We start from the raw sequence: 26,148 nt of genomic DNA, 5'->3' as shown, positions 1-26,148 counted from the left end.
GAAACAATATATAGAGACTGAAAATTTACAGGACCTAAGAAAAGAGAAGACAGAAGGAATAGCTAGCAACAGACTGGTATAGTATCCTTGTTTATGCCATGAACAGCACATCTTGTGCCTCAGAAACATCTTATTTTAGTAACTTTTATATATATATATATTTATATATATATATATATATACGTATATATATATATATATATATATATATTTTGTTAATAACCATGCCTGTATTGCCAGAATAACTATAAAACACTTACAGATGCAGACTGAACAAACTCAGCACAAACTGAAAACAAAAGTGATGACACAGATACATACCCTGGGGATATCAAAAATGCTGAGAGATTTAAAGAGACATACTGAGAAGGCCCTTTCTCAGTGTGTTTATTTGCTTAGTTCAGAAAGACAAGAATACACAAATTTGAGTATGTATTGAGAATCAATTGACACAAAGACAAACTCATTTACTTTCCATCCTTCCACACAAGTTTGGGATGGAAAGTCAGGCAGATGACAAAATATTTTCTGCTTGAAATATTAATCATATTAGCCTCCATTTCTTCACCATGGCAAAGTATTTGCAAGGAAATAAAGCAGGAACAACAAAAAATCCACAAGTATTTTGGGGAGATTTTCATCCCATTTCATTGTGGTTGGACATTGGACTACCACTTTGCAAGAGTGTTGTGCTAGCAAAAATGAGAGAACTCCGGTTCGCATACTTTAGCAGCTATCAGTTTTCATGTTTACTGTCATCAAACCAACATTTTCTGTGGTAGCTAGCTCATTCTGATCCACAGCATTTTTGCAGTTGACTAGTCTGATATCTGCTAGTGACAACTTCGCAAGTGATCCATGAAGCCAGCAGGTGGGCACTTGGAAGATTTATACTCACTGTTGTTGCAACAGCCAGAAACAAAATCAAAGCAAGGAACAAGTAACAGAGTGATGAGACTTTTAAAAATGTGTATAAGCAGTTCCACAGAAATTAAAATGTTTTTCTCTATTAGCAATATTGGTCAAACAGAACAAAAATTAAGCTCAGCTTTTAGAATTAACATTATATATACATTGTTCAGTTTGCATTACAATACGGTTCCATCAGATTCAAGATTCCACTTCAATTGCTTGTTAAGAGTATTATGGCATAGCTTAATGATATTGTACACCACTATCTGGGATTGCTTGAGTTGGAAATAGAAAATCAGGACTAGAAGAGAGTGTGTTAAGTCAGAAGGTCAGATGTATTAGCCTAAAAAAGAGTGTACATTAGATTATCTAACCATCTCCTACAGCATGCTGCATTTCAGGTTGCACTCCATGCACATGCATTTGAAGCAGCTGACTGCCAATAGCACGTGGGAACATTCTACAGTAGATCTGTTTAAATGCACTGTTTAGATAGAAACTTACAACCCTTCTGTAAACACTCCAGCAGTAACTTGCATCTTGTAATTGAAGATCAGTAAGCTGTCACACTGGCCGAGCTTCCCCCTTTTGTCAGGATACACTGGATGACATTGTACTGCTTCCACAGTCGAACCTTGCATGGTGGTAAAAAAAGCTTTGCTGCGTTTGAGTAGCATAGGACTGACAAAAAGGTAACGAAAAATACCAAGAGCTTATACTAAAAGTAATCACACTCTCAATCCATTTCTCCTACTGTTTCTTTACGAAAACAGAGAAATGTTTCTGCGTACTCAATGGGCACATCTGTTACAAAATGAGTTACCTATTTCAAATCTGCTGTAATACTAACATCAAAGCAAAAGAGCAATCTCTGAGGCAGTAGCAAAATACATTTACCAGAATCTTGGAAATGCCTCTTAAGCAGAGGCGCTATAGATTTTCTTGATTTTTTCTTTCCCTTAATTCTACATTTAAATATATCTGAAAAATCTAGCATTTACCAAGATTAGAACTAACTTGATGTTAATGGTTAGGATTCCACTATCAGTACTTTAAAAAACAAAACAAAAATAACTTTGTTTCAAAACTGTTCTTATCCAATGAATATGCTACATCTATGCCCCAATACTATAATATCCCATTACACATTATACAGCTAGATTTCAGAATTAATAGAGAAACTGGCCCTCAATTTTGCCACAGGCTTGCAATTTCAGAGTCTCAAATCAAAACTTCACATCATACCTTCTTAAGTGAAATGCCATTTTTCTTGTTTGTCCCCTCACAATGCAGGAAGTAATTATTCTAAGACACTGAAGTTGTGAAAACTCACAGCAAGTTGAACTTCTCTCACTTTGCAGGCATTTAGGCTCATAATTTACTCATTATTGATGCTTTTCACGTAGATTGATAAGGAATAAAACAGAACATAACATGAAGAATGGACACCCACACACCAGATTCTTTGAGAAAAACTGAAAGAACTAGCACAATTTAGCCTATGGAAAATAGGTTTAGAAGACTCTGGAGATATTCAAGGCCTGTCTGGACGCCTACCTGGGTAGCCTGCTCTGAGGAACCTGCTTTGGCAGGGGGGTTGGACCCAATGATCTTTCAAGGTCCCTTCCAACCCCTACAGTTCTGTGATTCTGTGACATAACTATCTTCAAGTATTTAAAAAAAATGCTGCAAAAAGAACTCCAGCTGTACAGCGGGTATGACAAAAAATAGTGAGATGAAATTTCTTCATGAATGATTGATTTTGGACTTTGGGAGAAGTTTTCTAATAGTGAAGCTGCAAAAGAGCTGCTCTGTTTCCTGCGGAAACTCTGGGATGTCTATAGGTCATCTCAGAAAAGATGATAAATTCCTGTATGGAATGACACTAATCTGGTTGAATTATGCAACTGGTTTTGAGCTTTTCCAAATCAGTCGATCTGTAAGGTAACTGACAAACTGCTTGTGACAAAACAGATACACGTATATCTTTCATCAAAATGAAGTTAAGATTCCAGATGTTTTTTACATGTTCTTTTATTATTCATCCTTGCTTCCCTTTTGACCTGATTTCATGTATAGAAATTAATGTGTAAGAGCTAAAAACAAAACAAAGCAAAACAACCAATAATAGTTATACTGCACAACCAGTTTTAAAGAACAGACTAAATTATCTTTTGAATTCTCCACAATCTTTCAGCTGTCTCTAATTACAACCTGTTTACAGATTCAGAAGCAAGAAAAAAAATCCCAAATTCATTAGCTAAATTATTCCCTTTGGGTAATTCATTTAGCATAAGCATAAAAACATGCTTTTTAAATTGAAAGAAAACTAAAGTTTTAGAATATGTAGATGACAAAAAGTTACCAAATACCTCTATTTCTTGACAAGCTGGATTCTAAACCAGATCGCTTGGATTTATTCCACTTTCTATTTGGCCTGTGTGGATAACAGCACGCCTTATGGACAAAGATTTAATCTCTTTTATAAAAAGAAAGAGAAAACAAAACAAAGTAATAGCTTTTGTCCCCATTACCATCACTCCTTATATGTCCATGAGCTTTCCAAATGACATTAGAGAAGGTACCATGGCATCAGACAGCAACTGCTAAGCCTTGACCTAAGGGCTGGCTCATGACCAAGCCCTCTGACCTTAAATAGAGTCTGGATAATCCTACGCACCTCTCTGACTGCCAGAACCAGTTGTTCCCTCATGGGCTATGTCTTCAAAACTAATTTGATAATAAGGCTTTATGTACCTTCTTGATTTGGGAAAAAACAAACAGACAAAAAAAACTATCACACTAGTAGCAGGTAAATTTAACAGCATAATTCAGTTTTATGCATGAGTCATACACCCTATTTCAATGAGGTTTCTCTAACCACCTTCATTGTAGGAATACGGAGGCACTGACAATGTGAGAAAATATCTGAGATGTCTAACCTTCCTGTACAAGTAGAAAGCTTTGACACATGGTATCTCTATTACCTTTCTCTTAGGCTGGAAACAATTCATCTTTCAGTTATTTTAGGTGTAAATGAATACAATGAGAGGACTTAGCAGTAAAATTAACTAACATGCAAGATAATGCTGGATTTTTTTAAACTTCCAGTAATAATTAAAGTATTTTGATGGCTACACTTGACTGCTAATTTATAATTAACTTCAGGTGCTTCTTTGATCTTGCTGATACATTTTTTTCCATTTTCTTATCAAGAGTCTCCATACAGTCTGTAATTACACTTCTTAGTGTGGCAATGACTTTGAATAAGTAGATGCATTACTACGTGCTTTGGGAAAATATCATTTGAGCTAAAGCAAGCTCTTACCACTGAGCTGGAGTATCATCTGAAGCACTGCTGATTAAAAACATAATATTATATAAACTCATAATAGATTTGCCATAAAAATAAAACAACAATTCTCAAGGTAATAAATGACAAGAACAGTAAAATTAGAACCTTCCCAACAAATATTAAGGCATTCAGAGAATTAACATCACAAAACTACAAAATACAAGTAACATGTTTGATATTTGTTTAGGCCTCTTTCTCTAAAGAGGAAGATAGTGCATTTTTTTCTAAATAATGAAATAGTGAACTAAAACATTTTTTTAAGTGTTAAAAGCTCGTATAATACAGCGATACAGTCTAACCTACCTGAAGCAACAAATACATACATAATGCAACAGTGCAGGGCAGTATAACTCATTTCCTCAGCTAAAGGAACAATCTGTAATTCTCAGAAGACAAACTCTTATCTCATATTTTTAACACATATATAAGACATGCACCAGCAACAAGATAATTGAGATCCTCATGTTAACCACTTTTTGCCTGTGAAATGTTGGACAAAAACTGCCATGGAGGTGCTAGGGGCAGTTCTGCGAACACAGCAGTCTACACCTACAAATTGGGACCGGTATGACTTCTCCAGTCAGGACATGTGTTTTTCACCAATACACTGCTACAAAGCTCAATAATGACCACAATGATAATGACTGATATAAAATATACTTTACACAACATTTCTTTCTACAAGCAAAGTCTGACTGCTACAGAACAGTTCCTGCAACCTCAACAGCTCACAACACAGATGACTACGCACGCACAAACATGACTGGCTAGTCAGAAAGGATAAGGGGGAGGTTAGTATTACTGTAACTATACAGTTACCTTGGTACAACCTTCTCGTGAATAAAGGTTAAGATGATTAAATTGTCACGTGTGTTTTGTGGTATCATTTCACAAACTCATCTTTTTTAATTCATTGCTAAACAACTTAGCAGCATGGCTACATGCAAATCCTGACATACTGCCCAATTATTTTTTCAACTTAAACGACCTCCCTGCTTTAGGGCTTCCTTCCTTCAAATCAATGAGTGTGACAGCACTTGAAAAACCCATGAACCTCTGGGCTCTGAAAAAAGGGTAACATCAAGATGCATGTCATTTGTGTGTTCATACTGAACAATATCAGTATCCATCCTGCCCAACCTCTCCTACCAGGTTCTGAGAGACACTGCAGAGACAAGACTTCACAGCATTAGCTGTCAAGTTCCTTTCTGAAAGGAAGAAACACGTCTGATACACTAGCACTAGCTCCCTTCCACTTCTGCCTCCTTCACAGTAAAAATAGAAGTAAACTAAAAAACAAGGAAGGAGTCAGAGAGAAACAGCTCAATTTTGACTGCTTAATCATTGTCTGGATTGCTCCCATTTATTGTGGCTCCCCAAAATAGTCACAGAATCGTGGTCAAGTAGTACTACTTGATGAAAAATAAAAATACTTCAATGAACCTGGGCTCAGTTCAGCAAAACACTCCAGGATACGCTTTTGGCTCACTGAGGACAATGGGTATCAAACACATACCTGAAGTCCTATATGTATGGATATACATAGCTCCTCATAGCAAGTAGCTAAGTGCATTTTCCTGTGAGCTGCACTGGCTCATTTACTCTTCTTATCCAACACAGTCATTCTCTGAAATTGGAAAGAAAAGTTGGTCCTTGAATCTACCTAATTTATAGTTTGAGTAAGTGCACTTCCTGTTCTTTTGGGTGAACAGACCTAATAAAAATGGTATCTTTATATATCTATTAATAAGGTATCTGTAAAGAAATACCACTTACAAAAAGAACTGATAAAAACTTTCCTCTATCTCAAGGACTCCAGATCAAAACTATACAGAGAAAACCTGTTAAAAGAGAAAAAGATCAAGTCTAAACCTGTTAGGCAAATGAAACTAGCCAATAGGAAAATGATAAAATACTGGAAGAACTATTATAAAAATACATCTCAAACTCCCAGCTAGATGAATACATATTTTAATACTGCTTGATGAAGTGTGCTGTCTCTCAGTTCTCTTCTATTACTTAGTATGTATAATGAAATTATTTTCAGGAATAAATCTGTTCACCCAAGTGTTCATTTTTCATTGGCATGCACATCCTAACAGTTCATCTTTGTTGTATGAAGGAAATTTGTTTTATTCCCCAAAGTTTGGAGCTGGAACCTAGTGCTTTATTTAATGCCATATTATACATGTAGAAGCAGTTTCCCCATCATTCTTATATACTGGCCCCTAGTCTCTTTACCAAAGAAGGTACTGGTGATGGTAGACAGCAGCCCTCTCTGCTGCATCCTACCATTTGCTTGTCCCATAACTTTTAATCTTTGGAAACTTTTATCTGTTCCCTAGCAGAAAGTATGCAGCCCAAGAAAACCTGCTATTAGAAATGCCCTTTTTCCAGAGTCTAATCAGGAATATCTTTTATCAAGTTGTGTGTGACCATTACCTCGATATAAAATAATTGTAGTAATACCTTAAGTTTATAATATTTCAATACTGATAGTTTAATAAATATACATTTTATTATAGTAATTTTAATAATTTAATCATTTTAAATTGTGTTAATTTTTCTTTTATTTCTATAAAATATGTTGATTCCTTATCAAATGCAAACAGGTATGATTTAGCAGTTAATGACCTAGGCCATAGTCATTCTTCACGATTAGGCCTTATATTTTAAAGAGCAAAGGAGTGTGATCCTCATGGGCACGTATTTTTAACACAACTCTTAGGAAAATTAGGCCTATTAAACCAATGTATAATGTCTAAGTTAATAATGTAATGCATACATGTAATGCTACAAGTCTTTTGTAAAAAAAAAAAAAAAAAAAGTACATGAAGAACAAGCACATGCACATCTGCTATTTGCAAATCACCTACTTATTTCACGTGTTTTGTTTTTGTCTGTCTGTCTGTTTGTTCTTATTATTACTACTGTTATTCTACTGTTATTCTCATGCTCCTTGTATCACCTAAATAAACTGCCTCTACCAGGAAAACCTTATCCAATTATGTCTGCTGGCCCCAGCAGAAAAACATCTCACTTCCATGGAGTGGAAAGATCAAGCAATCAGTTACTACTTACTAAAACATCATCCCTCTCACCTTCATCCATCACTAGCCTTACAGTAACTTTCCTTGCAGTGGGCCAACCACCATTGGGAGCTTTCATTATCATAAACACATACCATGCTTTGCATAAATATTGCCAACCACAGACCTAGTTTCCTAGTAACTTATTAGGCATGTCATGTTAGCTAATCTGCCATAAAATATTATCCCCTACAGGGATTAAAAGAAAGACATGTTACTGCTGTGAAAGTATGAACAAGAAAAGTAGTGATTCCCTGACAGGCCTGAATGGCTTTTGTACGTTCAGCAACAATAATGTATGGAAAGCAGAGCCTCTATGCACTACTTGAGCTAGAATATGGCAGTCTATCACATTAAAAATGTCTGTGTCTCTAGACAGCAAAGGTAAGTACTTTACCCTCCTGCTTCCAATCTCAAAGCCAAGCAAAAGGCTTGGTTGTAAAACACTGGACTTCATTTGGGGAAAGACTGGACACAAAGTTGAATAAGCACAAAATTATTCAGAAACACTTCTGGATTTCTGTGTCTTGTATTTCTTCTACTGACGTTAGTAAATCCCTTGTATGTGTCAGCTATCTAAATATATTTTAATCTATAAAATTCACTGAACACCATGGCATTTCCATTTCTTATCTATTAATAAGGATAGTAGAAGAATTGAAGTATACAGGGCAAGTTCTTCTTCTGGCAGACTCTGGCTATTAGGGAGAGTAACACTTATTTAATGATATGGCTATATGAACTACTAGCTATTTTCACAGTTTAACTGCCAGAATGAGTAAACCAGATACTTTTGAAGAAGGAATTAAAGGTCCATTTGCTGAGCTGAAGGCACTTAGTATTCCTGCCATATAATATCTTATTAGAAAGACCGGTAAAGGATAACAATTGTTAGACACTGTTCTTATTTCAAAGTTTGATCTGTTATAAATACTTCAAGTTACTTTTCTGTCTCAAAAGACTTTGAAGTTACAAAGATTCTGTCAGAGACAATAATGATATATCTTCCAAATACCAAAGTCACTTATGAACCTGAAAGGTAGAAGGTTATGTGACATGGGAGACTGACATCACAAATGTTTCCTGTATGAAGTACGGTTCCATATGGGATGGATCTTTTAGTCAAACAGGGCAATCAGAGTGATAGTGCTGTTACCACATCACCCCACTGTTTGAATAATTTCTAACAACGTAAAATTTCTGCCCCCCAGTGTTATCACCCAGCAAGGCCTGGAATAACTTGAACATCTACTGACACTAATCTCAATTATAATAACCTCAGTGAGGATCCCTCAGAATTGTTTCATTTGTTTGGTTGATTTTTAATCTATTAGTGAGGTTACCCATTCATTCCAAGTCATTTCAGCCATTTAACTGAGGCATGCAAGTTGAGGATGCAGCCCGAGCTAGAGTGTCCTTCTACAAGATAAGTTTGCAGTGCTACAGGCCACAAAAATGCTGATAAAAAATGTATCTGTATTCTGCTTGGTGATGTACATTTACACCTCTCATTGAAACCAAACATCTCAGATAAGGCATGCAATATACCAAGCAGTTTCTTCCTACCCTTTGAATATACTACTACTACTACTAATAATAAATTACTATTGTCATTTTGTAGGGCTTGCTTTTGAATCTTCTTCCTTGCAAGCAGGGCAGGTGTGCAGAATGCCTGAGGGAATGCAGAGGTCCTCTCTGCACATTACGTTATTTCTGGAGGTAAAATATATGATTTTGCCTTAGGATATCCATGCATAACTCAGCCTCCTCTGTGCTTCTACCATGCCTCCTCACATGTCTAACTCCTACACATTTCTGGAATCTGCTTGGTTTGAGTGAGCTCCTTTTTGGTCCTCTCTAACAGATCACAGAGAGCAGAGATAATGCATCACTCTTGTAAATTAATTACATTAACAGATAAAGAGTGGAATGATATCAAGAAGCATGCATGTACCTCACTCTGAAATCACCTAAGCCAAGAGACGCTTTCCTTGCACAAATGGAGTCTCTGTTCCTGAAAAAGCCTTAGGCAAAGCCTGCTCAAACTGCTGGGTCCCCTTGTATGTACTCAGTGGCTGCCTTATTTATGAAGTCAGTTGGCAAACAGTGGCAGCTCAGCAGCGCTGGGAACGCTCCATGCAGTCGCTTTTTTACACCCTGTAGCCTCTGGTTCTACTCTCAGTGTTAGCGTTGCTATTCTGTGTTCCTGCTTCCTTATGATTGCCTCTCTACCCACACCACCAAATCAGCACGTACCAGATCACAGGATTTATTTTTAAAATCCTTTCAAAACTACACTCACCTTGCAAGAAATAATCCTGCTCTGGTCATTGAATATCCAGGCTGATCTTTGTATACATGTGGCCAGGCAAGAGAACGTGATTACTTCAACCAGGAGATCCTCACATGCTCTAAAGCTGTGAGACCACATCTGGTCAGTCTGCTTCTGCCAAACCAACCATTTGTTACATGTAACTACTGTTTTAAGGGGCACTCTACAACTTTGCTTCTGAAATTTAGCATTTTACCTTTTCCAGATAAGAATTTATGTTATAAAATGTAACACCAAAAATGCACTTTCCTTTCAGGCCAGATTCCTGCATTTAGTGCATAATTTACCACTGTAATAGCACTACTTAGTTTTCCTGAGGGCCAGGGAAAGAAAGCACAAATGGTAAGAATGCTAGTGTAGCTAGTAAAACAATTAACAATAAACAATAGTGTGGCACAATTTATCTACTTTAGTAGGAGAAAGCATGGGCGGGGGGGAGAGGGGGAGGATTATGATTTAATACTTGCCAAATGGTGACTCTTTTGTTTTTTATCCTAAGGCTTTTCTTACATTGCAAGAGACTTTTACAAGGTGAGACAGGATCTTTAGTCAAACTTTAACTACAGGACATCAAACTACAAGCTGAGGAAAACGGAGAAATTACATGACAACACTACCAATTCTTTTTGCAAAAGACCTGAAGAATCTCATTTCAAATGAGATGTCAATCCTGTAATTAGCAATTCAGTCAGCATTAATTGTGTGTATCTTACTTCACATCTATCACTGTCATTTTCATGTACTCAGGATGTTTTATAGAACCTGATTTGTAAACAATACACAAATGTTTAATCCACTTTAAATTGAAATTGTCAAACATCTAGCAAAATCTGGTCAATAGAGATAACTGTGTGAGATTGTGTTTTGGTTCGTAAGTAGGAAAAGGAACATTTTGCTAATTGTTTCTGTATGTAGACTTTTAAAATTCTAGTAGGTCCTATGGGAAAACAAGCGTGTATTAATTGCCAAAACATTGTAACCAACCTGTAACACTTACTTGTCAAGAATAAAAAACAAATATTGAAAAAACAGGAGTATCAATTTGAATCAAAGTCAAAACTCATTCAAGCAATTCATACTTTATGAAGCAGTATCTATTCTTGATTTAAGGTGTTTCCAGGGAAGCATAATCCATGGCAATCCTTGGTAAATGTAGGTCCAATTAGTAAAAATATTTAATCTTCTGATTCTCAATTTGTCAGTTTCAAACGTCACAACTTTATTTTTGTCTAACAGACTTTGGGAAGCCCTCCATAGGAAAATTTTATTTCTTATATATTATGAGACTATTATATTTTTCATACAATTATAATAGAACCACCCTTTTACCTTTCATTGGATAGGTTAAGTAAATGGAGCTCCTGGAACTCTTCCTCTTCAATACTTTTTTTTCCAAAGCTTTAAATAACCTGCTGGCTCTTCTCACTGATGATCAACAATCTTGTTGAATTGTGAACATTAGTCTTGCACTGGGAGACCTCTGAAAGTGCCAAATAGAACTCCTACTTAATATTCTCAGGATGACATGAAAACCTTTGCTGCAAATTATATTCTCTCTCTCCTATAGACTAACTACTACTGAATCAAAATTAATTGTTCAGATATTGCTTGTGTGCCAGTTAAATATTACACTTAATATGGGCAGAAGGTTCCTTCGGTATGTCTCTCACTGTGAGATTAAGGAACACTGAAGCACAACGAACATAAGAATTTTTTCCATGTGGCTAAAAGAATGTCATGAAACTAAATAAATCACAAAACGTGACCCTGCCTTCAGTCTGTCTCCTCTGGAGAACTCAGCCCAGACCACGTTCTGTAACTCTTATGTGAAGCTGCCAAAATGCAAATTCCAAACTGGCTGCTGGCTTTCCTTTCACTTGAAATCATATTTAATCTAAAAAGCATATACATTGTACAGCTTAGACACTGGTTTGCGTAGATTTCAGGACTACAAGTCAATTAAGAGTTTTTAATAATCTTTCTTTTGTGATAAAAAATGATATTTAGGTATAAAAGTTGCCAGAAACAGAGGGGCATCTTTTCCATTTAATATGTGTAATCATTTTTCAATATCTTTCCTTACCCTGAGTCTGAGACTTGCAGTCCACCAGATCGGAAACTGTTGAGTACTCAAAGATCACTGGCCTCAAAGACAGTATGAAGCTGATGCCCCTCATTGGTCCATTAAGCCCCGAGACTCGTATTTTAGTAGGTATATGTTTTCTTTTGAAAATCTAGCAGATATGCAAAGACTAAAAGCTTTACTGTGGTTCTGTGATTCTGTGATTATACCTGCTGAAAGCATGAGGAATGTACAGTATTATTGAACACCATTGTTATTGCAGTGGTTCATAAAAGGAAGAGGACACTCCCCACAGAGTCCATGTCTAGAATTTTTCAGTGCAGTCCAAAACTCTGTAGTCTTTACATGCATATAAAATTTTCTCTCAATGAAATGGTCAGTACAGTACAAATGAAATTAACCTAAGTGGGAGACTAGGAAACAGATCAAAGCATGTGACACAAAATTAGAACAAAAATGCACATTCACACACACACACACACAACACACTAAGATTTGAAAAGAAATGGCTACAGCCAAAAGTATCCAGCTTCCGCTAAACCTGACAACTTAAAGACTTTCTGTCTTACCTGCATCTGCAAAGCATGTTTCACATCAATATGAGTGGTTCTATGGTATTTCTCCAAAGAGTCTGTTCTTTGCAGAGCAATCTCCTCTACCATGCACAGAGACAGAAGATTAAAAAGAATAGGAGAGATCAGAAGATTCCTCCACAAAAGGATACAAACTATCCACACTGACATCTTAAGTTAAATTCACATATATTCTGTGGCAAAAGTTATGGAAAATATACCTTTGAATGAGTAAAAAGTGTATTTATCTTCCCAACTAACGGATAGAAACACATTCATTTTACTTGTATGTGCATATCAGAATGCACAGGATATACCTTACACTGGTTTCTACTGTAACCTATAAATAATGCTTTATCTACAAAATTCACTATAAGCTTGGAAATTAATTTTAAAATATAGAAAAAATAATGGAGGACATTGCTGTGTTGAGGAACAAAATCCAAAAGGCAAATGAAATTTTGGTATTTTGAGAACTTATGGTTGACATTCATGGGAAACAAGATTTACCAGAATTAGTAATTTACTGTGCATGTTTTTTTCCATTGGAGGTAATATGGCCAAACAAAATAGCTTAGGCTTCATTGGGGCCCCTGTTGTACTAAAATTTGCAGTCACTGCTTATGAACATATTTAAGAATGTGCTTGGCTTCCAGCATGGTTAATCTTATTACTTTCAATGGAACTATTCACATAGTTCAATTAGGCTTGCTGAATGAAAGTATGTTTACACAAAGTAATAGGAAAGAAAATCAGTGCCTTCCAGAGAATCAATTGTTCACAAAACAGACTCATTAAATTAGTATTTTGCTGATACTGCTTTTGCAATTGGCTGATCTTAAAGAGCCATACAGCAATCTACCCACCAGTGCTTAAAGCTACCTATCATCATTTTTTTATTTTTTATTTTTTTATTTGCAAAAGAACACTTTTTGCTCAGTTACACTATGACTGGATTCCCAGCATATAACCTATTTCTCACGTTGGCTTCTTTCATGTAGAGGAATTAGCTCTCTCATGTTTTGTGTGCATTAGAAAACATTCTGCAGTGACACAGGACACCTTTTTCAGGAAAGACAGTATTTACTAACTACTTAGAATACAAAGTCTCAAGGTCCCTAGTTTGGGATAGGTAAGCAAACAGTGTACCATAGCATATGGTATCTGGAAACATTGTTCTCTTCCAATCAAATCAACTCCAGAAGAACAGGCTGAAATGCAGAGTTTTTCTGTGTTCTGCAACCCTTAAGAGAAAATGCTCACCCAGTCATGGTATGCCTGTTGTATGGCCATGGTAACACTGTTCTTCTTGGAATCTGCTCATCAGCTTCAGTTTCTTGGAAGTTCATTTGGAATCACCTTTCTGACAAACAGCTTGAAAGAAATAACTACCTTTGGTCCTATTAAGACACAAAGCAAAAATAAATGAGGAACAGTATAAGTTACATTTTACATAAAAAATAATGCAGGGATTGACTGCTTCCTCTACAGCTGTCATCCCCTCTTCAGTAATTTCTATTTCTTTGATTGTATTATAGTGAAATTCTGTCCTTCTGAAATTAATGGCACTTTAAAGGAGTGAAGACTTAACACAGTCATTCCCTCCACCCCCACAGACTGTCTGGCCATGCATGTTACAGAATGAAAAGTCTGGAACACGCGTTTTTCGCACTGACATGCCAGGATCCACCAGCACAACTGTGTTGTCACCTCCAGCTAGGCTTCAACCCATCCCCTCCAAAATTAGAAAAGCAGATTTTGTTCTGATTTGGGTTAGAAAACATGCTATTCCAAAAATGGCAAAAATAGTGTCTTTACATTTCTCATCTCAGATGTCTGACTTCTGTATGTCTTGAGTCACAGTTTAGAGTTTATCTGGGCCGAGATACCCCACTTCCTTTTAAGATATTTTTCCTCATCTTCAGACAGTCTGGGATCTTATACTGCAGTCAGAAATGCCAGAACATAGCTAGAAATTTCTTCAACATCACAATGAGATTCCTGTATGTTACTGTCCATCTTTAAGACAAGAAAGATTGCATTCTCATACAGGAATTAGTAGAAGGCGTGTAAATTAATTTACCTACAATATAATGTGAAAGTGTATTTTGGGGTATGCACAGAACATGCAGATATCCAAGATTTCACCACAGCGTACCGAAATATCTAATTTTTCATCATGAAAGGAATAATAGAAATCCACTTAGCCAAATTCTTCCTTAAGTTCAGATTGAATTCCAGGAGAAAAATATTGATGTTGTGCTTTAAGTTTAAAGACTGCTTCCCAAGGAACTAGAAGATTCACCTAAAAAATTAAAGTGGACAACAAGCAATGAAAATATCCATATATTTTTTTTAAATATCTAATTTCTAGCAACTAGTTTACATGGATGCTGCAATATTAATAACCCAGTCTTGCAAATACCATTGAACCATGTTCCACACTGCTTTGCAACACTTCTGCTTCAACAACCTTGTCTATATAAACTAATGTTGAAATGGGAGCTCACAAAAAAACCTCTTTTAAAGTAGGTTGTGATTAGCTTTTGTTTTCGGCTTTACAAACAACTACAATAGCAGATGGAAGATTACTAAAGAGTAGAAAAGAATGAATTTTCCATGTCATTATCTTTCAGAGATGAGAAGTAAAAAACAACACCTATTCCATTACATGTCTGGCACAAGGGGCTCCTGTCTTTGGGCCAGATGTGATCTGCTTTTTAAAGAAAAGTGGAAATTTAATTAGTACATACTGTGGAGAGACTGACCTTACATTCATGTGAGTTTTCATTAAAGTTGCTATATAAAGCAATTGATACGTTGCAGGCTGCAGCTGTCAGCTTCAAGAGCTACTTTTGAAAGCCCTAAAAAAGAATTAATTGCACAGTAATGTTTGCAGCACTATGATTAGCGCAGCTTGCAGTTCCACTGCAAAAATAACCATTTAATTACCAGCAGGCAAAAGAGGCAGTTCACACAGACTCTGGGTCAAATTCTACAAAGTGTTAAGTACCCACCATTCCTATTCATTTTGGAGAATCTTGCCAGAATTTATCACCTCCTAGGATCTTACCCAGTAAAAGTAATTAACAAACTGCAAATACTTTCTCCTGAAGTTTCAGATACTCAGCCATACCTGTGGTGGGGCACTTTGACTAGGTCATTTCATTAAAAAAAAAATTAAAAATTGTGTACTTTAAAAAAAAAAAAAAAGTTTACTTTTTAAAAGTAAAATGATTAAAAAAAAATGTTTACCTGCAGAGAGTCTGCAGGTCTCTAGTTACAAATGCACTATTATTTTTCAGCAATGACACTGCCATATATGTTGTTTATGTCCTTCATTATGCAAAATGACTCAAGAGGATTTAAAAAAAAAAAGAACTGTGTACAGAGCATTTGCCAGTTCATCTCCTGTTACAATTAAATTCATAGCTTTAAGAGTAGAGAACTATTTCTTGATCTGACAGGTAGCAGAACAAGCACCTGTATTTTAGGTGTTTGTCTGTCATGTTTTATCTGAGGTAGACATTTACATACTTCAACAATGCCAAGAACAAAAGCTTCCAAATTCACATAGAAAATGGAAGCTTTCATTAATCACTGATTAACTAGGAAACAATCCAGAATAGCAGCTTGCTCTAAGAGCTTGATACCAACTGAACATCCCTCAATAGACCTCTAATATATCTGACAACATTGTGTACTTCCATTAAAAAATTCAGAAGCAGAAACTAAAAAAAAAAAAAGAGATTGCAATAATGAATAATTATTTGCTATTACTGCCTATGAGTTAATATACTAATGGATCTCTGCTCATTCCACACTTGTAAGCTAACTGATTGTTAATGCATGTTTTTATGTGGTAACATTACTCAAACTCTAGAACACAACATTATTCTGAGCAAGCAGGCTCTGATATTTTGCTCAGTAAAAATACTGAAGTGTAGAATAAATGCTACCTCATTGTTTTTTTAGGTCAGAGGTTGGACTCGATGATCTTGAGGTCTCTTCCAACCTAGAAATTCTGTGATTCTGTGAACACTGCAGTTCTAGTGAAAGCTGTAGTAAAAGCTGCTGTCTCTTGAACACTGAATTTCTAAATTAGTATGTATACTGTAATTGAATGCAGAAACATGAAAAAAAACAAAACCAAAACAAAAAACATGCAACTAGATTAATTTATTTTATTCCCCACACAAAAAGTCTCACAAGAGATGGAATAATCACTATTGTCACTGTAAGTCCTTTAGCCTCATGTATAGTGGTCCAGAGTAGTGGCAGATGAGCACAACTCCAGTATATAAGACTGTCTGTACAGGCACAACTGGTATGTACCTTTTACTAGATGCAAAGTGATATTCACCTCTTGAGCAGGTCTGTGGCTTCATTCTAATCCAAAGCCTCTTGGACAAACTAAACCACTACCATTGAAAAAGGTTTACAACACCAGCACCGATACTCTCAACACCAGCACTTCACTACTGCCTATTGGTAGCTATGAGCACAAAATGTTAATTTAAAGTTTACCTTCAACCAGAATAGCCTTCAGTATTATCCTTGAAGAACTCTTTTTGTTAACTCGGCTGTCTCCTTTCCATATCCATAAACCAACAGCTGCTTGCACTTCTATGTGCTAGCATATTTTTCTGTACTACATTCTTCTGCACTGCTCCTTCACACTCTTCACTTGCATCTACCCAAGTAATAATCATCAACTACCTGAAGTACAAAACAAACAAAACTGTAGCAGCATTCATGTCTCGCAGACCAATTATAAAAAATATCTCCAAGTAGACACCAATCCAACCAGTATGGCTAGTTTGGCTGATGGATCCAGGTCTGGATTAATGACGATGAGAAACACCTTACAAAGTTTGCACAGAAGTTCTATAAAACAAAGAAAGAATGAGTAAATACAAGCTTATCTGGTACAGCCTATAGCAGGAATTCTAGGGACATTATTTCACTCAGGTGGTAATTTTCACCATTAAAAATGGGTAAAATATATTTGCAAATCACTTTGATTCTGATTATAATGTGGATTATCTCTTGATGTAAAAAAAGATATGTACACACACACACATATCTATATTAATAAAGTTTTCCATATGTGGAGTTTGTGTATCACTCTGCAGGAATAGTTAGATATGAATTGTTGCTTAACTCTTTCCCTAGAACAGACTAGCAGTCTGGAAAAGGAAAGACTAGAGTCCTGTCTTCATCTTCCCATTGCATGGCCTAGTACAGACATGTCCTAATTTCCTGATGTTACAGTCCAAGAATGAATGAGTGATATAGGGAGCCAGGAATGGCTCTGCAGAGAACATGCAGTTTGTCCAGCAGAACTGCTGTTAGTACAGCTTGTGCATCACACACACCTTGTGCTTTAGTTCAAGCCTCACAGGGCAATCCAGCCTATAAAATAGGGAGGAAAACCAACTTCTTCTCCAGTGAGCAGCAAAAATTATTCCAACTGCCAGCAAAATAAACCAGTAAGTTTTTCAGCCTTGCTGCACTTTCCTAATGAAATTACAGCCAGCTCTGCAGGGGCAACTTTGTTCTTCAAAGCTTTTTAGAAATATTGAAAAATCTTTATATTCCTCCTGTGGGCAGGAAAGTATTAGTATCTGCCAATTAAAACCATTACAGAAATAAAGATGCAGAGAAGCTTAGGAGCACAGTTCAGATACTGTGAGTGAAAAAGACAGCCCATGCATTCCTGAGCTACAGAACATTTTGTTTCATTCTAACTTCTGCTTTTTTCTTTGCTTTGCTAAGAGCCAGTGCATCTGGTATAAAGACAGGGTTCTCTTCATCTCTTCCCAGTGAAGTCAATGGTAATAAATAGGTAGGGAGATAAAACAAAAGGCTCTAAGCAGCAGCTGGAGCATCAGCGCCGTTTTGCCCATTTTTAAAATTCACAGTCACTTATTTTTATAGTTATTACAATAATGATGATAGGCAACATAAAGATACAATATTAAACTATTTCCTCAGCATTTCTACTCAGTCATTTGTGGGCTTTATGTCTCAAGCCAGAGACTCTAAAATAACATTCTCCTCTCTGGTCTCTCCATTTTCCTTCTCTGCATGTTTATTTTAAGAATGAAGGTACATTTGAGTACCTATATTACACACGTCATCAGCCATCAGAATGATAAACTTTAAAAAAACAGAAGCCAGGATGCTTCAACAATCTGCAAGTCAAAATTATAACTTAGACTTCAGTACTTATCACTCTTATTGTACCTTAAGCGTTGCATCTACACTAATCAGAATATGGATGGTCTCCCGAGTTTTGCAGCATGATAATGACCAGAAGTAACAGCATTAATTGGTGACCCTCTACTTTAACTACCTGGTAAATTGACTGATTAATTGATTATTGTCTATTTTATTGCATTACGGTCACAACCATGATGAGCATTGCTCTGTAGATGTTATGTAATACATTAACATCTAGCAGAAAATACTCCTCACTCTCCTTAATTAGCAAAAACAGGCATAATGTAAACAACAGAAGAGAATAGATTTACTGAGGCCAAAGAGTGGATAATAATTAAGAAGATTCCAAGGCTGATAAACACCAATTCATCAGTGCAGTCTCAGACTATAGGGTTCTCAAGGTATTTTTCTGTTACAATAAGCTACCATCTCCAATCTCACTATCAACAATAATCAGTTAAAAAAAATATAATCCTAGAAATAAATTCTGAAAATGCATTGGGGAAATCTAGCAACATTTATTTACATGCAGCCAAAGTAAATGGTTTATTTCAATCTGCAGTGAGACTGTGTTGTCTTTTTCTGCATAATAGGTTGCACAGCTACAGTAACACTTACATTTCAAACATGAATTGCCTATCTATATTTAGGCTGATTTATGCTGAGAAATGTGTGCTCTGCTTACTCTGAGTGCCATGTTATTGTTTGTATTGCCAAATGTATTTCCTCTCAGGGAAAGGGTTTTGTTTGGCTAACAGATATATCCTCATCCTGTTTCTTTGTGTGTGATAGATGACAATGTAATTAATGGATAAACACAGTGAAGTTTGTGGACCTGTCCCAGGATGCCATAATGTGGAGATACCAAAAGTTTTACTGTATAAATACTTTGAATGCTACTGGAATTCTAGAAATACACTTCACAAATCCCCTCTTTGACCATCCCTGAAAGGATAAACTGTTACAATTATCTAAACAGTAAAAATAAATAAATAAAAAATAAAAAATAAAAAATAAAAAATAAAAAAAACACTTTGAAATGGGTTTGTTTTCCTTCCTTAACATGGGGAGGATCCCTCTGAAATGATCCCAATATATTTAATGGGGCTTGACTCCTCTAGTGATTCTCATTTGAATACCTGCAGCTTTGACAACCACATGAAGAAACAGAGGCATCTGTCAAAATTTTCTCAAACTCCAGTTTCGTAGCTTGTCATAAGGCACAATGATCTCAGAAATCTCAACATCTACCCTCAATATCACACAGCAGTATCTAAGATAACACAGAATGAGAGATACTACTGTGTACCTACCAGCTGCAATTACAGCAGGTTTTTTATGGTGATAAAGATAGAGAAAAATCCCTATAAGAAAATCTGTATGAGGAAGAAAAACAGAAGATGCAAGAGAGAAAGATCCAAAGATTAAAAAAAAAAAAAAAAAAAAAAAAAAAAGTAGAGAAAATGGGAACTACAATATAAAAAACATTATATATAAAGAGCTATAGAGCTATAGAATGGTAGCTGGGGTAGCTTCTTCTCTTTCCTGGATGACAGTAACCCAATTCAGGAAAAGAATATTTATACTGTCTGCAAGGAGAGTGATAGGACTGTAAAGCTTTTGAGGCAGTACAACACTTTGTGTGCCATTTATATCATACTGATAGAGCTAAGGAATCGCAGTCCCTTCAGAGGAAAATCTAAATGTTCATCTTCCAGAGGTGAAAAGGCATCAGTAGAAGTGTTTTCACTAGATGTGAACTTCTGTGGGTCCCCAACGGTACATTTGTATTTACCATTGTTAATTTCTTCTGTTAAGCAAGCAAGTGCTACAAAAAATAAATAAAAAAATCACTGTTACACAATATTCTTGTACCTAGAAAACTAATTACAAACATATTTTTAGCTCTGGAGTAGCAACTCATACAGTCTCCATAAACATTTTTTGCAGTTACCGTATTTGAATGTTTCTTCATGCTGTCAACACCTGGTTGTCCTGTTCCTTCTCTCTTTCTCTCTCTCTTGTTCTGTACTGACAAATTCATTACACAAAGCGTCACTCAAAACAACAGAGGGCAGACCTCTTCTACTATCTCCCACTAAATATCTAGACAATCGACTCTGACCAGTCAAGTTTTGGACTTGAAACTGAGATGTTAGTAGCAATTTTAGGCATGTTGAATGTAGTCACTTCTCTCAAAAATACATAAACTCCATAGTAGCTTATTGTGTTTATTGTAGGCTTTTAATCATCTTTTTTTTTTTTTTTAATCTTTATTTTTTACCATTACCTTCTAAAACTGCAGAACACATAGAATCATTACATTATTTGGTAGCTCCACATTCAGAACAGAGATATTAAGTGGGATTAGACACAAAGTGTCTATTTCAAAAATGTTAGAAATCTTGGAGGAGTGTCAGTTTCCTTCAAAATAGAACAAACATGTTCTATTTTTGTGAAGAAAATGTAAATACTTTCCTGCAGGTCAAGCCCCTTTCTGTTCTAGTGCATGGGGTTATTCCTCCACAGGTTCAGGACCACGCGCTTGCCTTTGTTGAATTTCAAGAGGTTCCTCTCTGCTCCTCTCTTCAGCATGCTGAGATCCTCCTGAATGGCAGCACTCTGGGGTATCAGCCACTCACCCAGTTTTGTATCATCAGAAAAATTGCTGAGGAGGTACTCTTCATGGTGGACAACAATTTAACCATGAGCCAGGGCTGTGCCCTTGTGGCCAGGAAGGCCAATGCGGTCCTGGCCTGCATCAGAAGGAGTGTGGACAGCAGGTGGAGAGAAGTGATCCTTGCCCTCTACTCAGCTCTGGTGAGGACACACCTGGCGTCTTGTTTGTAGTTCTGGGCTCCCCTGTACAAGAGGGACATAGAACTTGTAGAGAGGGTCCAGCGCAGAGCCACAAAGATGATTATGGGATTGGAGCATCTGTCTTATGAGAAAAGACTAAGCAATCTGGGCCTGGTTAGCCCAGAGAAGAGGAGTTCTTCCTTCTGACTAGCTTTTGGACACACGTATTAATTATTAATGTGGGGTTCAGTAAGGACTTCTGGAAGAGTCCAGTACATTTCAGAACATAACATTTTCTATAGGGTACATATTAGTAATATATATTCATTACTTTCTTTCAGCCTATATCTGATGTTCTGATCTTTTTCAGAAAATAGAAAGGGTATATTTTGCACACACACACACACACACTCATATATGAAATACAAGAACATATCAAATTTTCTTTACCTTCTACCACAAAAAAAAAAAAAAAAAAAGTTTGAATACCAAATGTTACAAAACAGTTAATTTAGTACTGGCAATTATTTCTAAGTGCCTTATGCCATTTGGAAATAAATTAATTCATTGTTGCACTCCATTATTTCCTCTGCCAGACCATATTTTTTTAACCTGGGAATGGAAAGACCTTTGTAGGTCAAAGGACCTAAACTAGGATCTAGTATACACTAGGGAAATGCTTCAAAGTTCAACAAAAAGCACAAACCTAGTTCTTCTCAGTTTAGCTCTGAGAGAGTTTTCAAAAATAGCATGCATTTCAAAACGTACATTACCCAACTACATACCCGATTATGTAACATTATTCAGTTTTCTGGGTGCCCAGTCTGTTACACCTGAGAAAGTTTTCAGATCACTGGGTTGATGGTGAAATTTATCACAGGACTCAAAATACCAGTTTCGGAATCCAGTAACAGGTAGTCTACATAAGTTGCTACCCCATACCTATAGGAAAAGGTGCAAGAATAAGAACCATTTTAGTTCTCGATCATTCTGGCAAGGTCTGCAAGGGTTTTGTTGCTTATTATCACCTGACATTGAGCCTTGCACAAATATCATACAAGGCATTCTTGCTGTAGCCACTGTCTAATCCCAAAAGATGATGAAGAATTCCATTTGTACAAATACTTATTCTTTAGACAACATGACCCTTGAAGAAAGTGTGGAATTTTGGAAGCACGTCAATGATATGAACAACATAAAATTCTTTGAAGAATGCTAGTGTTATGGGCAATCATCTAACACAAGTTTCAGACTCCCTGAAATATCTAATACTGATCAGTACACACAGGTATATATACTTTATATATATAATATATGAGTCATAACCTGAGGAAGATCTAGCATTGTTTCTTTCACTGCAGACAGGCAGTCTGAAGGATGATTTATTTCATGCTACATGATGACTTCTGTGGGGCCTCTATTCTTCTCCATACATTAACATTCTGAAATTGTGAAGTAAAATTTCCACAAAGGAAACAGAAAAAGTTTAAAAGCATCAAAAGCTTTATCCACCTGATGGATAAAGCATTAAAAGCAAACTCAAAATTTGGAATAAAGATCGATCAACTATTTTCTAATCTCGTAGCAGAACAAGATTTTTATTAATTATTATGGCAACGTACTCTATTTAGGTGATTATGGCCTGAATGCCTTATGTAGAAAAAAATAAATCACTCAACTTTATATAGACAGTCAAGTCATTCCTTTGAGATTAACGGGGACATTCCTTGCAGCTAACAAAACTGCTGCGTGTGTCTTATTTTGAGGAATTTGCTCTTTATCTCATATTTTATTCATAAAAAGAAAGAAAAACATGTTTTTGAGCACTAATTGATGCAACACTTCCTGTTTAAATTTCCCAACATCTTGTTCCACCTACTAGCTTGTCACCCAAAAAGTATGGAAAATGCATTTTCCATACAATCTCTGATATACTCTGTAAGCCATAACAGCTGCATCACAAAAGAGATGAGAAGTATAAAAGTACTATGGCATATTACCATTCTGAAAGCTATATGATACTGTTTATGCTGTTTGTAACTCGAGTTTGATTTTGTCTGTGACTCTTTTTTTTTGCAGGTCAGGAAACAACAACATTCATTTGGTCTCCTACTTGGAGCACATTGATTTGTACAGCTCTGTTTTCAAACACTTCTGCTTTACGATTTTATTATTGTCACCATACTAGAAGAATATTAATTTTGTGACCTCGTTTCATATTAATACTATCTCTTTTTTTCATAGATCTTTTAGTGATAACAAGTAATGAGTGACAGTTTTGAATAACTGAGGCTTCAGTTTAAGCATAGTGCAAAGAAGTGACCGTTCATTTTTTATCTTCAATATGCCTGAACAGTAAGTTATTGAACAAAAGGCCAGATGGTATCAGACTCGGTAGCAGACTCTTTGTTCTAGGCAGCTGTCTTTTGTTACTACACTGACAACATCAATTTACATGAGCATCCAAATGATTACTAAACCACTTCTGTGGAACCGTTTTCTGTGGCAGACATGTACCTGTTTCATTAACTTACACGCTAGTGGCCTGTCACTGCTTTTTCAGACAATGCCATGTAGACATACATGCATGATACAGCAAGACAAATGTTAGCATAAACAACTCCACTGCCCAAATTTACTCTGAGTCTTGTGCTGTTCTACCCTATTTTTATTACTTCCATATAAGCACATTTATTTTTAGTAAGAACGTTTTTATTGTAAGCTTGCCTCACTGTCGTCTTTCATTCCTGTGAACAATGCAATTTACATATACTAATCACTAAAACAAAAATGATAGAATATGGTGTTTGTCTTTCTTGAACAATTAGTCACAGATTATCTGAAGAGGCTGTGTTCACATTTAGGAATGAACAATGAAGCTCAGCAAGGCACAATCTTTCAGAAGGCATTCTTCATGTTGTGATAATGGAGATAAGTAGAAATGCAGATTGCATATACAGAGAGTAGAATAACACAAGCAAAATTAAGAAATGGAAGTTATCAAACATAATAAGTTTTTGCTGTATGTATCAAGGAAACTGTCAGTTCTCTGTGAGGATTGTTTCTTCTCCCTGGCAATGACAATTCAGAAGTCTTTGAGGGTGTGCAGCACCTAAGAATTGGCACTAAAAGCATGCAAGATCAGACAGTACCAGCGTAGTCAGCTGTGTTTTAAATCATGCACCATATTTTTGTGCTACCATTCTCAATTTTATACTTCTGTGTATACAGCTGGTGCATTTTAAAAGTTAGTATTACTTTAGATTAACTATCCTGGGTAAACAAAATATGAAATCAAAAATCTGTTTTCGGACTTGTAACACTCTGAAATACAATCACCTGAATGGAACCCACATCACTAGAAGAAGGTGTGGTCTATGCCACAAAAAGGCTCCTATATCATTTAAGTGATACCTCAGATTTGGTGTAAGAAGTGTACCTGAGAATCCCTTTCTTTACTTTTTGAGGGTTACTGAAGATCCACTCTATGAGATTTTGACATACAGTGGAACAACACAGCAAAAAAAGCTTTTTCTTCTACTGCAGTAGAGAAAAAGTCATAGATGTTTGTAATCCTGATCCATCTTTTTACCCCTAATATGCTCCAACAATGGCTGAGTCCATAGTAGCAATACTGCCAACAAGTCAGCATAAAATCATCTCTGTGGAAAGAGATAATTTGCTGACCTATTATTCTTTTGTTAACGTGATTCATGTTACTGGTGTTGCACACATTATCTTTGGGTAAGCAATATTTCAGTGTTTATAATACCTTTGTCCAAAAGTGTTATTTATTTATTAGAATACCTGTAATGTTAGGCTAAATTTATTAGAAGAGGCAGTATATTTTCTTTTATCAGGTGATAACTACCGGAAAAAAAAAGATGTCAGATCTTCAGATACACACACCCTTTCTCAGATTTGCTTCCTCATTATCTGTTTTATCATGACAGTTAGAAAAGGATGTTACAAGCCTCAATTTCTCAAAGACATTCAAGCTTCAAGTTATTCATTGCTTAATACCAATGACTTTAGTAAAACAGAAACTGTATGGTTTATGACACTTTCAAAAAAGCAAAGAGTATGGAAATAATAGTTGTTAGCTTGCACGCATCTCTTTTACATAAAATATATATTGAGGAAATTATTTCCATGAAATTTAACAGAAAGATTATTTGACATTGAAGCGTTTAATTAGCAGTACCATTTGCCATCTTGCACAAAACAGAACTAATAAAGCATGATTTCTGTAAAATTAGGTTATCCCTATTCATTTTGAAACCACATGATAATTTCTGTGTACTAACTGGGTACATTCTCGTGTTAAGTAAAAAACAAAAACAAACAAACAAAAAAAAGTTACACTGTTCTCTTATAGATAAAGCTAATTATATGGAAAATTCATTCAACTTCAAGTTTGCGCTGCTTGACTTGATTCAGAAGTAGAAAGAATTGGTTTTATGTTTAGTTTTCTAACTTAAGGAACGAAGATATGCACATACAATTTTTCTCTAAACACCTAAACAGAAGAGCTTTCTTGAGCTTGAGACTGTTGCTATTTAATACGCAAAGGATCTCCATGAACTCGGTGAATCTTAGCATAGACATAAAGATGTCTGTGTGAAGAAATGACAGCAGAAATGGGGCATTACTTCTCCATCCTAGCTTTTACTTACGTGGCTATATTTCTAATTGAATTCTAACATTTTTATGTGGTCCTAATTAACAGCATATCAGTTTTTGGAAGCCATGTCAACAGACAGAAACCCCTGAAAATGAAA

The 26,148-nt window shown here is 35.9% G+C and overlaps 1 long non-coding RNA gene across 1 annotated transcript in view; it reads right to left on the bottom strand.

The window, feature by feature from the left end:
* Window positions 1-233: 233 nt before the first annotated feature.
* The window catches only part of LOC140002680 (uncharacterized), a 49,357-nt gene continuing 23,442 nt past the window's right edge, over window positions 234-26,148 (bottom strand). Inside the window, exons 3-8 of the long non-coding RNA XR_011809901.1 lie at window positions 13,607-13,743; window positions 12,341-12,426; window positions 9,659-11,168; window positions 5,784-5,894; window positions 2,158-3,391; window positions 234-1,546 (exon numbers count right to left, since the gene is read on the bottom strand). This is a non-coding gene — a long non-coding RNA (uncharacterized lncRNA). The remainder of the gene's footprint in view (window positions 1,547-2,157; window positions 3,392-5,783; window positions 5,895-9,658; window positions 11,169-12,340; window positions 12,427-13,606; window positions 13,744-26,148) is intronic.

This window comes from Anas platyrhynchos, chromosome 5 (genome assembly GCF_047663525.1).
Source record: "Anas platyrhynchos isolate ZD024472 breed Pekin duck chromosome 5, IASCAAS_PekinDuck_T2T, whole genome shotgun sequence".
Lineage (NCBI taxonomy): Eukaryota > Metazoa > Chordata > Aves > Anseriformes > Anatidae > Anas > Anas platyrhynchos.
The sequence above is the reverse complement of the archived record's forward strand: the minus strand, read 5'-3'. Positions and strand labels throughout refer to the sequence as shown.